The following is a 14,757-nucleotide window of genomic DNA, read 5'->3' as shown; positions in this document are numbered from 1 at the left end:
AATTCAGGCTAAGTGGCAGTAGGCACATTAGATCCAGGGAGGCCCCTATTCCTGTATTCAGAAATCTATTCTTTACCACAGTTATATCTATTGTTAGCATATTTCTTTTTTTTTTTTTTTTTTTTTTTTTTTTTTACTTTTAAGTTGAGGGATATAAGTGCAGGTTTGTTCCATAGGTAAACTTGTGTCAAGGGGGTTTGTTGTACAGATTATTTCATCACCCAGGTATTAAGCCTAGTACTCATTCTTCCTGATCCTCTCCATCCTCCCACCCTCCGCCATCCAACAGGCCCCAGTGTGTGTTGTTTTCCATGTGTCCATGTGTTCTCATCATTTAGCTCCTGCTTATAAGTGAGAACGTGTGTTATTTGGTTTTCTGTTCCTGCATTAGGTTGCCAAGGATAATGGCCTCCAGATCCATACATGTCCCTGCAAAAAACACGATCTTGTGCTTTTTTATGGCTACACAATATTCTATGATGTATATGTACCACATTTCCCTTATCCAATCTATCACTGATGGGCATTTATGTTGATCCCATGTCTTTGCTTTTGTGAACAGTGTGGCAGTGAACACACATGTGTTAGCATATTCCTTACTGTGTCATCAGTCCTGTGCATATTTTCTCTTTTTAAAATTTCTTCTTAACATTAAGCAGGGCCTTTCAATCTGGGGACTTTCATCCTTTGGTTCTAGTAATTGTATTATTTATTTGAGACTTCCATCTATTCTCTCTCTTTGTGAAACTCCTATTAGATAAATGATAAATGTTTGAGGTGATGCATATCTTCATTACACTGATTTTATCATTACACATTATATACATGTGTCAAAATATCACATGTACCCCCATAAATATGTGTAATCATTATGTATCAATTTAAAAATGATTTTCCTATTATTTTCTAATTTTTGGTTTTGGATTATAGTTTTTATTTAACTTTATCTTCAAATCTTCTGTTGTATCATTCACTTCTTTTACCAATTATTCATTTTCAGTAGCTCTTATTCAATGAATAGTTACACATACACATATACACACAAGGTATAATATATATGATATATAATAGCATATATTATACAATATAATCATAACTTTCTACTATATTTGGTTATATAATACTATATAATGCAATATTAGATAATATACAGTGTACCTCCTTTTACTGTGCTTTGCATTACTGTGGTCCCAGATTTCAAGCTTTTTGCAAATTGAAAGTTTGTGGCAACCCTGTATGAAGGAAGTCTGTTGGCACCATTTTTCCAACAGTGTGTGCTCACTTCATGTCTCTGTGTTACATTTTGGAAATTCTTGCAATATTTCCAGGTTTTCCAATACCATTATGTCTCTTAAGGTAATCTGTGATCAGTGCTATCTGGTATTATTATTGTCATTGTTTGGGAGCACCAGAAATTGTGTCTATATAAAACGAAAAATGTAATTGATAAATGTTGTATTGTGTTCTAACTACTCCGTCGACCAGCCATTCCCCCATGTTTCTTCCTCTTCTTAGGATTGCCTATTCCCAGAGAAGCATTAATATTGAAATTAGGCCAAATAATACCCCTACAACGGCCTCTAAATGTTCAAGTAAAAAGAAGATCGTAAGTCTCTCACTGTAAATCAAAAGTAAAAAATGATTAAGCTTAGAGAGCAAGGCATGATGAAAGCCAAGATAGGCTGAAAGCTAGGTTTCATGTACCAAACAGCTGAGTTTTAAAGGCCAAAGAGGAGTCTTGAAGGAAGTTCACTACTCCAGTGAACACATGAATTATAAGAAAGTGAAACAGACTTATTGCTGATACAGAGAAAGACTGAGTCGTCTGAGTGGTCTGGATAGAAAATTAAACCAGCGACAAGATTCTCTTGAGCCAAAGGCTAGTTCAGAGTAAGGCTATAACTTTATTCAATTCTATGAAGGCCGAGAGAGGTGAGGAAGATGCGGAAGAAACATCTGAAGCTAACAGAGGTTGACTCATGAGGTTTAAGGAAGGAAGCTCTCTTTGTAACATAAAAATGCAAAGTGCAAAGTGAAGGCAGGAAGAAAACCACAATAGCCAACTAAATGCAGTCAGGAAGTATTTCTCCCAGTGAGAGACCAGATGATCAAGAAGACTGGCACACTACAAGCAGATCTTCAGAAGGAAGGCATTGAGACAGGATGGAGGGAAGGTGTAGACCCAAGGCTGAGGTGCGGAGGAACCTGGGAAAACTGCACAGCATTTCTGAGCACCAGGACTTGTTTCTGGCATTGAATAGTTCCCAGGGAATGGATGAGTTACATAGATATAGAGTATCCCAGTTTTACCACAAGCTCCGGAATCCTAGCTGCAGGAGACCCAAGGACCCCCATAGACGTTTGAGCTGGCAGGAAGAGCTGGTTGGAGAGTTACAGGAACAAGACTCCAGCTCGTGTGGAACCCAGAGGGTTTGGCACGGGTATGACGGTAGTGGAGCACGGCCAGGGAAACCCATCCTCCAAGGCTTGCCATGCTCCTCTAGATAGAACTTGGCCATTGCTGACTGTTGAAACTGGACAAAACATGGTGATCTTGCCCATGGGTTGGGGCCTGTCTGATCTGAATAAACCCCCTGTCTGCTGGTTTCTCCCAGTGTCCCTTCCTGGCTGCACCTACCTGTAGCCCAGTCACAGATGCCCTATCAGGGCACTTAGTGGCAGCTGCTGCCATAGCTCCTTCACTGGAAGACCCCACCTAACATCAGAGAGCTTCTACAGATGGGCTACCACCAGTGTGCACCCATCCTCAGCCTCCTGTCACTGCTTTTCTGGTGCCCACAGCCTCTTTCCACCACTTTGCCAGCATGTATATGCTCATGGACTTCACTGCCCAAGTACCCCTGGTGCATGCACACATATGTGAGCATGGACCCTGCTCCCATTGCCCCAGTGGAGCACTTTTGCTGGCACCCTTTACTGGAGACTGGAGTGCTGTTCCTAGCAGACTGGAAATATCTCAGCTCCTCCAGCACAGCAGGAGCTTAACCACGAGGGGCCAGAGAACAAAGCAGTGGGTCTGGTCCCAGTCCCCTAGGGTGAGAGCATGCAGCCTGGGAGTGCTGAGCTGAGTCTTGGCTCCCTGAAATCATCCAGAAAGGAAGCCAGTCAACTGAACTCAACTTATACCACAGTCAAACCCTCGAGGGATCAAAGAATATAAAAGAAAAAAGCCCTGCCCAAAGGATAGCAACTTCAAAGAGTAAAGCAACATTAGCCCACAGAGATAGGAAAGAATCACCTGTGCAAGAGCTCCAGCAACTCAAAAAGTCAGAGTGTCTTCTAACCTCCAAATGACTGTACTAGCTTCCTGGCAATGGTTTTAGCTAGAATGAGATGGCTGAAATGACAGACATAGAATTGAGAAAATGGATGGCAAGGAAAATCATCAAGATTCAGGAGAAAGTTGAAACCTAATCCAAGGAATATAAGGAATCCAGTGAAGTGATACAAGAGCTGAAAGACCAAATAGCCATTTTAAGAAAGAACCAGGTGCGGCTCCGTGGCTCACACCTGTAATCTCGGCACTTTGGGAGGCTGGGGCAGGTGGATCTTCAGGTCAGGAGATCGAGACCATCCTGGCCAACATGGTGAAACCTTGTCTCATCGTCTCTACCAAAAATACAAAAAACAGCTGGGTGTGGTGGCACATGCCTGTAATCCAGCCTGGTGACAGAGTGAGACTCTGTCAGAGGAAGGAAAGGGGGAGGGAGGGAGGGAGGGAGGAAGAAAGAAGGAAGGGAGGGAGAAGGAAAGAAAGAAAGAAAGAAAGAAAGATCCAAATTGATCTAAAAGACCTGAAAAACTACAAAATTTCATACTACAATCCAACATACTGACAGCAGAATAGACAAAGCTGAGGAAAGAATCTCAGAACTCAAAGACCAGTTCTTCAAATCAACTCAATCAGACAAAAATGAATAAAAATGAACAAAACCTTCAAGAAATATGAGATTGTATAAAGAGACCAAACCTATGACTCATTGACATCTCTGCAAGAGAAGGAAAGAGAACAAGCAACTGGAAAACATATTTGATAACATTGTCCACAAAAATTTCCCCAACCTTGCTAGAGAAATCAACATTCAAACTCAAAAAATTCAGAGAACCCTTGCGAGATACTACACAAGATGGCCATCCTCAAGACACATAGTCATCAGATTCTCCAAGGTTAATGTGAAAGAAAAAAATTAAAGGCAGCTAGAGAGCAGAAGCAGGTCACATACAAAGAGAACCCCATCAGTATAACAGTGGACCTTTCAGCAGAAACCCTACAAACCAGAAGAAATGCAGTCCTATATTCAACATCCTTAAACAAAAGAAATTATACCAAGAGTTTCATATCCAGCCAAACTAAACTTCATAAGCAGAGAAATTAAATCCTTTTCAGATAAGCAAATGCTAAGGGAATTGGTTACCACCAGATCTACCTTTAAGAGGTCCTTAAGGGAGTGCTAAACAAGGAAATGGAACACTGTTACAAGCTACCACAGAAACACACTTGAGTACATAGACCATTGACCCTAAGAAGCAGCTACACAATCAAGTCTACATAAGAACTAACAATACGATGATGGAATCAAATTGGCATGTATCAGTATTAGCCATGAATGTAAACGAGCTAAACACCATCACTTAAAAGGCACAGAATGGCAAGTGGGATAAAGAAGCAAGATCCAAATGTATGCTGTCTTTAAGAGACCCTTCTCACATGCAATGACACCCATAGGATCAAAGTAAAAAGATGGACAAAAATCTATCAAGCAAACAGAAACAAACAAACAAAAAAAGAGAGGTGGTTGCTTGCTATTCTTATTTCAGACAAACCAGACTTTAAACCAACAATGAAAGAAAAGTACAAAGAAGGGAACTGCATAATGATAAAAAGTTCACTTCAAGAATAAGTCCTAACTATCTTGAATATATATGCAGCCAATACTGGAGCACCCAGATTCATAAAATAAGTTCTTGGAGATCCACAAAGAAAGATACTTAGATAACAATACAATAAAAGTGGGAGACTTCAACACCCCACTGCCAGTATTAGATCATTGAGACAGAAAACTGACAAACATATTCAGGACCAAAAGTTGGCCCTTGATCAAATGGCTCTAACAGACATCTACAGAACACTTCACCCCAAAATAACAGGATATACATTCTTCTCATGTGTACATGGCACATACTCTAAAAATCAGCCACATGCTTGGCCATAAAGCAATTCTTAACAAATTAAAAACAAAACAAAATCATACCAACCACACTCTCAGACCACAGCACAGTAAAAATAGAAGTAAGTATCAAGAAGATCTCTCAAACCCATAAAAGTCCATGGAAATTTAGCAATCTGCTCCTGAATGACTTTGGGGTAAATAATGACACTGAGACTGAAATCAAGAATTTATTTGAAATTACTGAAAACAAAGATATAGCATACCAGAATCTATGGAACACAGCTAAAGCAGTGTTAAGAAGGTTTACGGCACTAAAAGGCCAAATCAAAAAGTTAGAAAGATCTCGGATTAACAATCTAACATCACACCTGGAGGAACTAGAAAAGCAAGAGCAAACCAACCCCAAAGCTATCTGAAGAAAAGAAATAACCAAAATTAGAGCAGAACTGAATGAAATGGAGACAGATAATATAAAAGATAAATGAAACCAAAAGTTTCTTCTTTAAAGAATAAGTAAGATTTATATACTGGTAGCTGACAAAGAAGAGAGAAGATCCAAATCAACAAAATCAGAAGTGACAAAGAGAACATGACCACCAACCCCATAGAAATGCAAGAACCCCTCAGAAACTATTATGAACACCTCTATGAACACAAACTAGAAAACGCAGACAAAAAATGAGTGTATTCCTGGAAGCATACAGCCTCCTAAGATTGAACCAGGAAGAAATTGAAACCATGACCAGACCAATAATGAGTTCTGAAATTGAATCAGTAATAAATAAATGAAAAAATCTACCAACCAGAAAAGGCCCTGGACCAGATGAATTCTACCAGATATATAAAGAAGAGCTGGTACTGATGCTACTGAAAGTATCCTAAATAATTGAGGAGGGAAGACTCCTCCTTAACTAATTCTATGATGCCAGCATAATCCTGATGCCAAAACATGGCACAGACACAACCAAAAAAACTTCAGGCCCATATTGCTGATGAAAATGGATACAAAAATCCTCGACAAAACACTTACAAGCCAAACTCAGCAGCATATCAAAACACTAATCTACCATGATCAAGTAGGCTTTATTACAGGAATGCAAGTTTGATTCAACATATACAAGCCAATAATTGTGATTCATATATAAAGAGAACTAAAAGTAAAAATCACGTGATCATCTCAACAGCTGCAGAAAATTCTTTTAATAAGATTCAACGTTCTTCATGTTAAAAACTCTCAGTAAGCTAGGCATCAAAGGAACATATTTCAAAATAATACAAAATAATAAGAGTCATCTATTAAAAACCCACAGCAAACATCATACTAAATGGGCAAAAACTGAAAGCATTCCCCTTGAGAACCAGAATAAGACAAATATGCCCACCCTCACCATTCCTATCCAACATAACACTAGAAGTCCTAGCCAGAGCAATGAGGCAAAATAAAGAAATAAAAGGCATCCAAATAAGAGGAGAAAAAAATCAAACTCTCTCATTTCACAAATGATATGATTCTACACTGAGAAAATCCCTAGTCTCTGGCCAGAGGCCCCTAGGTCTGATACACAACATCACCAACATTTCAGGATACAAAGTCAATGTACAAAAATCAGTAGCATTTCTAGACACCAACAACATCCAAGCTGAGAGCCAGATCAAGAACACAGTTCCATTCCCAATAACCACGAAAGAATAAAATACCTAGCAATACGGCTAACGAGAAAGGTGAAAGATCTCTACAATGAGAATTACAAAATACTGCTCAAAGAAATCAGAGGTGACACAAACAAATGGAAAACATTCCGCAGTCATGGACAGGAAGGATCAATATTGTTAAAAAGCCATACTTCCCAAAGCAATTTACAGATTCAATGTTATTCCTATCAAACTACCAATGACATTTTTTTAACAGAATTTAAAAAAAAACTATTTTAAAATGTGTATGGAACCAAAATAGAGCCTGAATAACCAAAACAATTCTAAGCAAAAACAGCAGAGCTGGAAGCATCATTACCCCACTTCAAACCATGCTACAAGGCTACAGTAACCAAAACAGCATGGTACTGATACAAAAACAAACACAGACCAATGGAACAGGTTAGAGAACATATAAATAAAGTGCACACCTACAGGTATTTGATCTTTGACAAAGTCAACAGAAACAAGCAATGGGGAAAGGACACCCTATTCATAAAAGGTGCTGGAATAACTGGCTAGACATATATTTGAAGATTGAAAACTGGACACTTCATTCCATCATGCACAAAAATCAACTCAAGATGAATTCAAGACTTCTATGTAAAAACTAAAACTATAAAACCCTCGAAGAAAACCTAGGAAATACCATTCTGGACATAAACCCTGACAAAAATTTCACGATAAAGACTCCAAAAGCAATTGCAACAAAAATAATATTGACAAATGGGATCTAACTAAACTAAAGGGCTTCTTCAAAGCAGCAGAATAAACAGGCAACCTAAAGAATGGTAGAAAATATTTGCAAACTATGCATTCAACAAAGCTCTAACACCCAGAATCTGTAAGGGACATATATTGGCAAGAAAAAAGCAAACAATTCCATTAAAAATAGGCAAAGGGGCTGAGCATGGTGGCTCATGCCTGTAATCCTAGCACTTTGGTAGGCCAAGGCAGGCAGATCACCTGAGGTCGGGAGTTTGAGACCAGCCTGACCAACATGGAGAAACCCCATCTCTACTAAAAATACAAAAATTAGCCAGGTGTGGTGGTGCATGCCTGTAGTCCCAGCTACTTAGGAGGCTGAGGCAGGAGAATCGCTTGAACCCAGGAGGTGGAGGTTGCGGTGAGCTGAGATTGCACCGTTGCACTCCTCCAGCCTGGGCAACAAGAGCGAAACTCCGTCTCAAAGAAAAAAAAAAAAAAAAAAGGCAAAGGACATAAGTAGACATTTCTCACAAGAAGACATACACATAGCCAACAAACATATGAAACAATATTCAACATCACTAATCATTAGAGGAATGCAAATCGAAACCACAATGAAACACCACACCAGTAAGAATGGCTATTGTTAAAAATTCAAAAAATAACAAACTGGCAAGGTTTCAGAGAAAAAGAAACGCTTACACACCACTGCTGGGAATGTAAATTAGTTCAGCCACTGTGGACGACACAGCCATAAAAAAGAATGAGATCATGTGCTTTGCAGAACATGGATGGAACTGGAGGCCATTGTCCTAAGCAAATTAATGCAGAAACAGAAAACCAAATACTACATATTATCTCTTATAAATGGGAGCTAAACATTGAGTACGCATGGACACAAAGAAGGGAATAATAGACACCGGGGCCTACTTGAGGGTGGAGAATGGCAGGAGAGTGAGGATCAATAAACTACCTATTGGGTAGGTGCATTACTTGGGTGACAAAATAATCTGTACACCAAACTCCCACAACATGCAATTCACCATATAACTAACCTGCACATGTACCCCCTGAACCTAAAATTCGGGAAATGTGCAAGGTGAAGTAGCAAGTACTGATGTAGGAGGTACAGCAAGTTATCCAGATCTAGCTAGAAAATTAATAAAGGTGGCTACACTAAGTTACAAAATTTTAATGTAGATAAAACAGCCTTATTTTGGAAGAAGATGCCATCTAGTATTTCATAGCAAGAGAGAAATCAATACCAAGCTTCAAAGCTTCAAAGGACAGACTGACTCTCCTGTTAGGTGACTGTCAGTTGAAGTCAATGCTCATTTGCCATTCTGAAAATCCTAGGACCCTTAAGATTTATGTCAGATCTACTCTGTGCCCTATGGATAGAACATCTGCTTATAGCATGATTTACCAAATATTTTAAGCTCACTGTTGAGACTATTCCTTTCAAAATATTATTGCCCATTAACAATGCACCTGTCACCAAAGAGCTCTGATGGAAACATACAAGACGAGTAACATTGTTTTCATGACTGCTAATACAACATCCATTCTGCAGCCCATGAATCAAGGAGTAGTTTGGACTTTCAAGTTTTATTGTTTAAGAGATACATTTCATACCATCACAGATAGTGATTCATCTGATTGATCTGGGCAAAATAAATTCAAAACCTTCCGGAAGGCCTTCATCATTCTTGATGTTATTAAGAACACTTGAGATTCATGGGAGCAGGTCAAAATATCAACATTAACAGGAGTTTGGAAGAAGTTGATTCCAACACTCAGATGACTTTGAGAGACTCACAACTTCAGTGGAGGAAGTAACGGCAGATGTCATGGAAATAGCAAGAAAACTATAATTACAAGTGAAGCCTGAAGATATGACTGAATTGTGCAATCTCATGATAAAACTTAAACATCTGAGTTGCTTCTTATGGATGAGCAAAGAAAGTGGTTTCTTGAGATAGAATATACTCCTGGTGAAGATGCTGTGAACATTACTGAAATGGTAACAAAGGATTTAGAAAATTGATAAAGCAGTGGCAGGGATTGAGGATATTGGCTCTGATTTTGAAAGAAGTTCTACTATGGATGGTATGCTATCAAACAGCATTGTATGCTACAGAGAAATGTTTCATGAAAGAAAGAGTCAATCGATGTGGCAAACATTATTGTCTTACTTTAAGAAATTGCCACAGACATCCCAACCTTCAACAATCACCGCTCTGATCAGTCAGCAGGCCTCAACATCAAAGCAAGGCACTTGACCAGCAAAAAGATTACAGCTTGCTGAAGGCTCAAATGATTGTTAGCAATTTTTAGCAATAAAATATTTTAATTAAGGTATGTACATGTCTTTCTTAGACCTAATGCTATTGTACACTTCAAAGGCTACTGTATAGCATAAACATAACCTTTACATGAGATGGGAAACAAAAACTTCATGTGATTTCTTTATTGCAATATTTGCTTTATTGCAGTGGTCTGAAACCAAACCCACAATATCTCCAAGGCATGCCTCATTTTTATTGTATATAATTCCTTATATATTATTCCTTGTATGTGTGTGGGTGGGGTGGTGGTATACAGAGGATTCAAAGACCACCAAATGTTTAGATAAATAAATGGAAAATAAAATAGACCCATGGGATTGATGCACAGTAAGAAATAGGCTGACAATGGAGGTAACTATGGCATAGAATAGATTTCTGAATATGGTGTTAGGCTCCCTAGATTCCTTGCATTTACATATACATAAACAGACAGTCATACCTTATACTATATAAGGTATTATATATAATGTAATATATCAGGTAGTAATATAGTATTATACCTGTATTATAAATTATATTAAATATATAGGAAAGACTAATATGTAAAAATATATAAATATATATTAATTTAGATAGCTATGGGTCAGTAGGTAGATGGCTGGCTGGCTGGCTGGATAGATAATGCCAAATAGAAGTATCTAATCTGGGTCAGTATTTCTCTCTGGATTCTTCTTGTCCATCAGAGAGCATCATCTTTTCATCCACTTACTCCATTTCACATATTTTCACCCAGTAGCTATTTTCACTGGGTCTAGTTAGAAGAAGGAAAAGATAAACTTATTCATTGAATTTTTCCCTCATATTTGGGGTCTTAGAATTCTAAGGTTGTTGTTTTTATTTGTTTCTGCTTCTAGCCATAAGGGCTTCACTCTGCTAGTAGCACTCTGCTCTTCGTAATAATTTTCTTTTTGCTTCTTGTTGCTTTTTGTTTTTGCTGTTGTTGCTAGCCAGCAGTGCTTCAGTTATGGAAGTAGATTCCATGAAAACTGCAAAAAAATTTTTTTTGGACGCTTTGTTTTGAATTGTGTCTTCAGGTTTGGTTTGGGGAGGATTAGGGTAAGATGTTTCCATCAGGAAGCTTGAATCCACTACCTTAATCGACAAGCCCACAGTGCAAGTACAACTAATCACTATCTAATCCTTAACTTTTGCAAGATTTGGAAAAGATATTTATGATTGGGTTTTATTAAAATAGATATCATGAGTAAAGACAGTTGACCTTTTTATTTGAGCTTTTTGTTTTTCTTTTTATCAGGAAGCTCGTATCTGTTAGACCTTGGAGAGGAGATCTAAGATCTACACCTTGATACTAATGGCATTAGGTAATTTAGCAAATTTATTTTAATGGATTAAATGTGTATATGTATCACATATAAATATGCACAAAAATAGAAATATTAAATATTGTTTTAATGAAAAAGATATAAACTGTTTATACAGTAGAAAAGAAAACCTTTAATTGCTAAACAAATGTTTTCTTCTTAAACTAGCCATATCATTTCTATCCAGTGGTTCATAAGTATATACTGTGAAGCTATATTTTTATTTAAACTGTCCATTAATTAAATATACTCTTGCTTTTTAAAAAAATATTGGTTAGTCAGAAGCTGTGAGTCTACATAAATAAGGAAGAATAAGAAAATTTTAAATTGCTTATAACAGGCAGACTAAATTTTTTTAAAATGCTGCACCTTTAGAAGTTACCAGAAGTTCTTTCTGAATGACTCCATTGATTTCTGCTGTTTTCATTGGCTTTTAAATGCTGGCTTCCATTCTTTCAAAATGAGGACAAATAGGGTAAGAAATATTATGTTTAGTAGGTAATTATATCAATTAGAGTATTTGCTTATCTAGATTGAATCAAGCAGTCTTTTGTCCTAAAATAGTGTTTTCAAAATTACAAAACAAAAGCTTAAAAAAATACCTTTTTGTTTTGTAAGAAAGTTTCACAGAACATGGACTTGCAGAGATGGAAGTATATATAGCTAAGTTATCGAACTGATGCTTAAATTCCTTGGTGCCAATTATGGAAATAATTGTACAAATTCCTGGTAAAAATTTATATTTTTCAGCTAACACATACTTGGAGACATTCACAGAAGATACATGTACAAGTCTATATTACTTTGGGTAAATACCCTTCTAGAACAATTTTGTTTATCTCTGTTTTCTGATTCATAATAATGGCTTGATGTAAATCTATGGGTGTCAGGACTGCTTTCTCTAGTTTTTGAGCTCCAGCCTGTATTGCATCTCTACCAAGACACTCCAAAGAATCTACTGTGTTACTCTCTAGGGGTGGAAAACAAAGAAACAAAAATAAAGCATTACTTTACATCCAGGTGAATTTCTTCAAATCATTTCTAATTGGCTTTCCAGAGGAAATCCTATTGAATTAATTTATATCTCTAGCTGCTATTTTAAAATAACATTTGTCTGCAAGTAGGTGAGCAACACTTTCTAATACCAATAGCTAGAGACCAAGCATACCCATGCACACACAAACACACACATTTTGAGAGAATGAGAGGAGAAAAAAGTTGTTTCTTTCAGCTAGTGCACTGAGCAAGTCTTGCACCATTCTTAAGAGAATGAACTCACACTATGAGCAACTCACAATTAAGCCTCCCCAAATTTATGAGAACTCTGGAGAAATACACTACATATATGGTGCACTTTAATATACTTTTGACTTTAGTCTACTCTGGGGTACTTTCCTTGTGCAATTAATTGTATTCTCCTACACAACTATAGCAAAAATGAACAAATTCAGATAGCTCTTCAGAGTCAATGTTAAGCGTGATCTCTATCATGACATGATGAGATACATATAATTTCTGTAGGACAAAGACTATATTTCCCAAGTTAAATCATAATTAGTTCAAAATGTCATATGTAAATTCCCTTTGCTTATTCAGAAATGCATCAAATAAAGCAAATTCAAATATATTTTATAGTATTGTACAATCACTGCCATATAAAAAGAGGTTAACTTAAAGGAACACTATTTTTTTTTTTTTTTTTTTTTTGAGAAAGGGTCTCATTCTGTCATCCAGGCTGAGGACAGTGGCACAATCACAGCTCACTGCAGTCTTGATCTCCTGGGTTCAAACCATCCTCCCAGCTAAGGATAGACTATAACCCCTGGTAACCACTATTCTACTCTCTGAATATATGAATTAGGTATTTCCGGTGATAACTTATACACCCTCTTGATGTAAAATGCTTTGTTTTCATCTAGGTAATGTGTTAGATGTATAAAATTGTTGGTGTTTATCTACCTTTTGACAGACGGGCTGCAAAGGCAGTTTCCTTGACATCAAACTGTCAAGGAAGCACATATCCACCACTGGGTTCATGAATTCCTGCTTTGTGTCACAGGATACCAAGAGCCCCCCCAGACCAAAATAATCTTATTAAAGATGTCCAAGAAGCATCTCCATATAGGAGGCAGGTTTCCTCAGACAGGCACACTTCTGTCTCCCTTGCCCCACCCCTGCACCCCATCATGAGGTGTGAGCAGTTAGGGTGGTTAGGGATTATGAATAGCCATTGGAAAAAGTATTAATTTTTATTTATGTATTAACAAAATGTACTCTCTTAAAGATGGGATATGCATAGCCTAGCAGGCATGATTTTCTTACTACCCTTATTTTCCCTGCACATCCCTGTAAATAGCCAAAGGGCCATGGTGACCAAGGGTAGGAGGTATGGGTACTGGTAACATCAGGAACTAATTTAGTTTAGGCCGTAGTCTCGCCCCTTGCACGCCTAAGCATTCCTCTGCAGTAGAGAGTTCTGTGATATGTTAGGGATGAGCCTAGTGTCCAGCTGAACCACTCAGGGAAGTACAGTCCAGGGCTGGGTTCAAGTGGGAGCTCTAACATCCTGGGAGTCAAAATCAGACTTGGGGAATCACTGAGCCAGAAACTGGTGCTTGAAGACTGGGAAGTGATTCAGACAGGGGCGAACCCACATGCTTCCAGGTATGTAGTCAACTCCTAGAGTCAGACACCAGGGAAGTGGGGAACAAGTCCCCCAGAAGGTACTTCCCTCTTGCCTCTCTTGATTCCCCCACTCCCACCTTCATCAGATAAGAGTTATTAAAGGCTGTTGAAAAGGACCGTGAAATGATCATAGAAGGAGGTTTTTCTTTTTAATTTTAGTAAGTATTGCAGAAAATGTGCTCTCTTGACAAGATTTAAGACATGCGTAACTGGTCCTTATAGACCAGGGATGGATAAAGTGTGTAGATGCAGTGCCGCCACAGCTGCTTTGTGTTGTATACGACATTCCTGAAAAAAGGGATGCACAGAGGTAGACAGAGCAGATACTGTACTGTGATTCTAACCCCAGAGGCCTTATTCTACACTATTTTCTCCCCCAAATTATAGCTGTAATCTGGGGTACATATTTGAGAGTTTGATTTCTGGTTTTGCTACCCAACAATCCATGACAGATAAATACAAGATCCCAAGCTGGTACCCCTGCCCTGCCACCCTCTGAATTGTTTGCTTAGTAACTGGAATGGGTTTATTGTGATCTGGCCACAGCAATGACCTTAGACAAAAATCATGCAGTCTGTACAATGCTTCCCCCTTGCCTCTGCGGTCCACCCTCCTTTCCCGATGCTCCGCCAGGCATCGTTGTACTGTCCTTTGGCCTACTTGGGTCTTTCTGTTACCTGTCACCGTGTCACACTCAAAGCAACATCCTTAATTTGGACTTGCAAAGTTTCCTTCTCTAATGAAATGTTATTTGTGCAATTTTTACTTCCTTTGGGGTCTTCCTCAAAGTCAAGAAGATTGAAGCTTCAT

The 14,757-nt window shown here is 38.2% G+C and overlaps 1 long non-coding RNA gene across 1 annotated transcript in view; it reads left to right on the top strand.

Moving 5' to 3' along the window:
- The window catches only part of LOC126957927 (uncharacterized), a 118,420-nt gene extending 105,563 nt beyond the window's left edge, over window positions 1–12,857 (top strand). Inside the window, exons 4-5 of the long non-coding RNA XR_007727018.1 lie at window positions 11,196–11,262; window positions 12,013–12,857. This is a non-coding gene — a long non-coding RNA (uncharacterized LOC126957927). The remainder of the gene's footprint in view (window positions 1–11,195; window positions 11,263–12,012) is intronic.
- The last annotated feature ends 1,900 nt before the right edge of the window (window positions 12,858–14,757 follow it).

This window comes from Macaca thibetana, chromosome 7 (genome assembly GCF_024542745.1).
Source record: "Macaca thibetana thibetana isolate TM-01 chromosome 7, ASM2454274v1, whole genome shotgun sequence".
Lineage (NCBI taxonomy): Eukaryota > Metazoa > Chordata > Mammalia > Primates > Cercopithecidae > Macaca > Macaca thibetana.
This window is presented reverse-complemented; position numbering and strand designations above follow the sequence as displayed.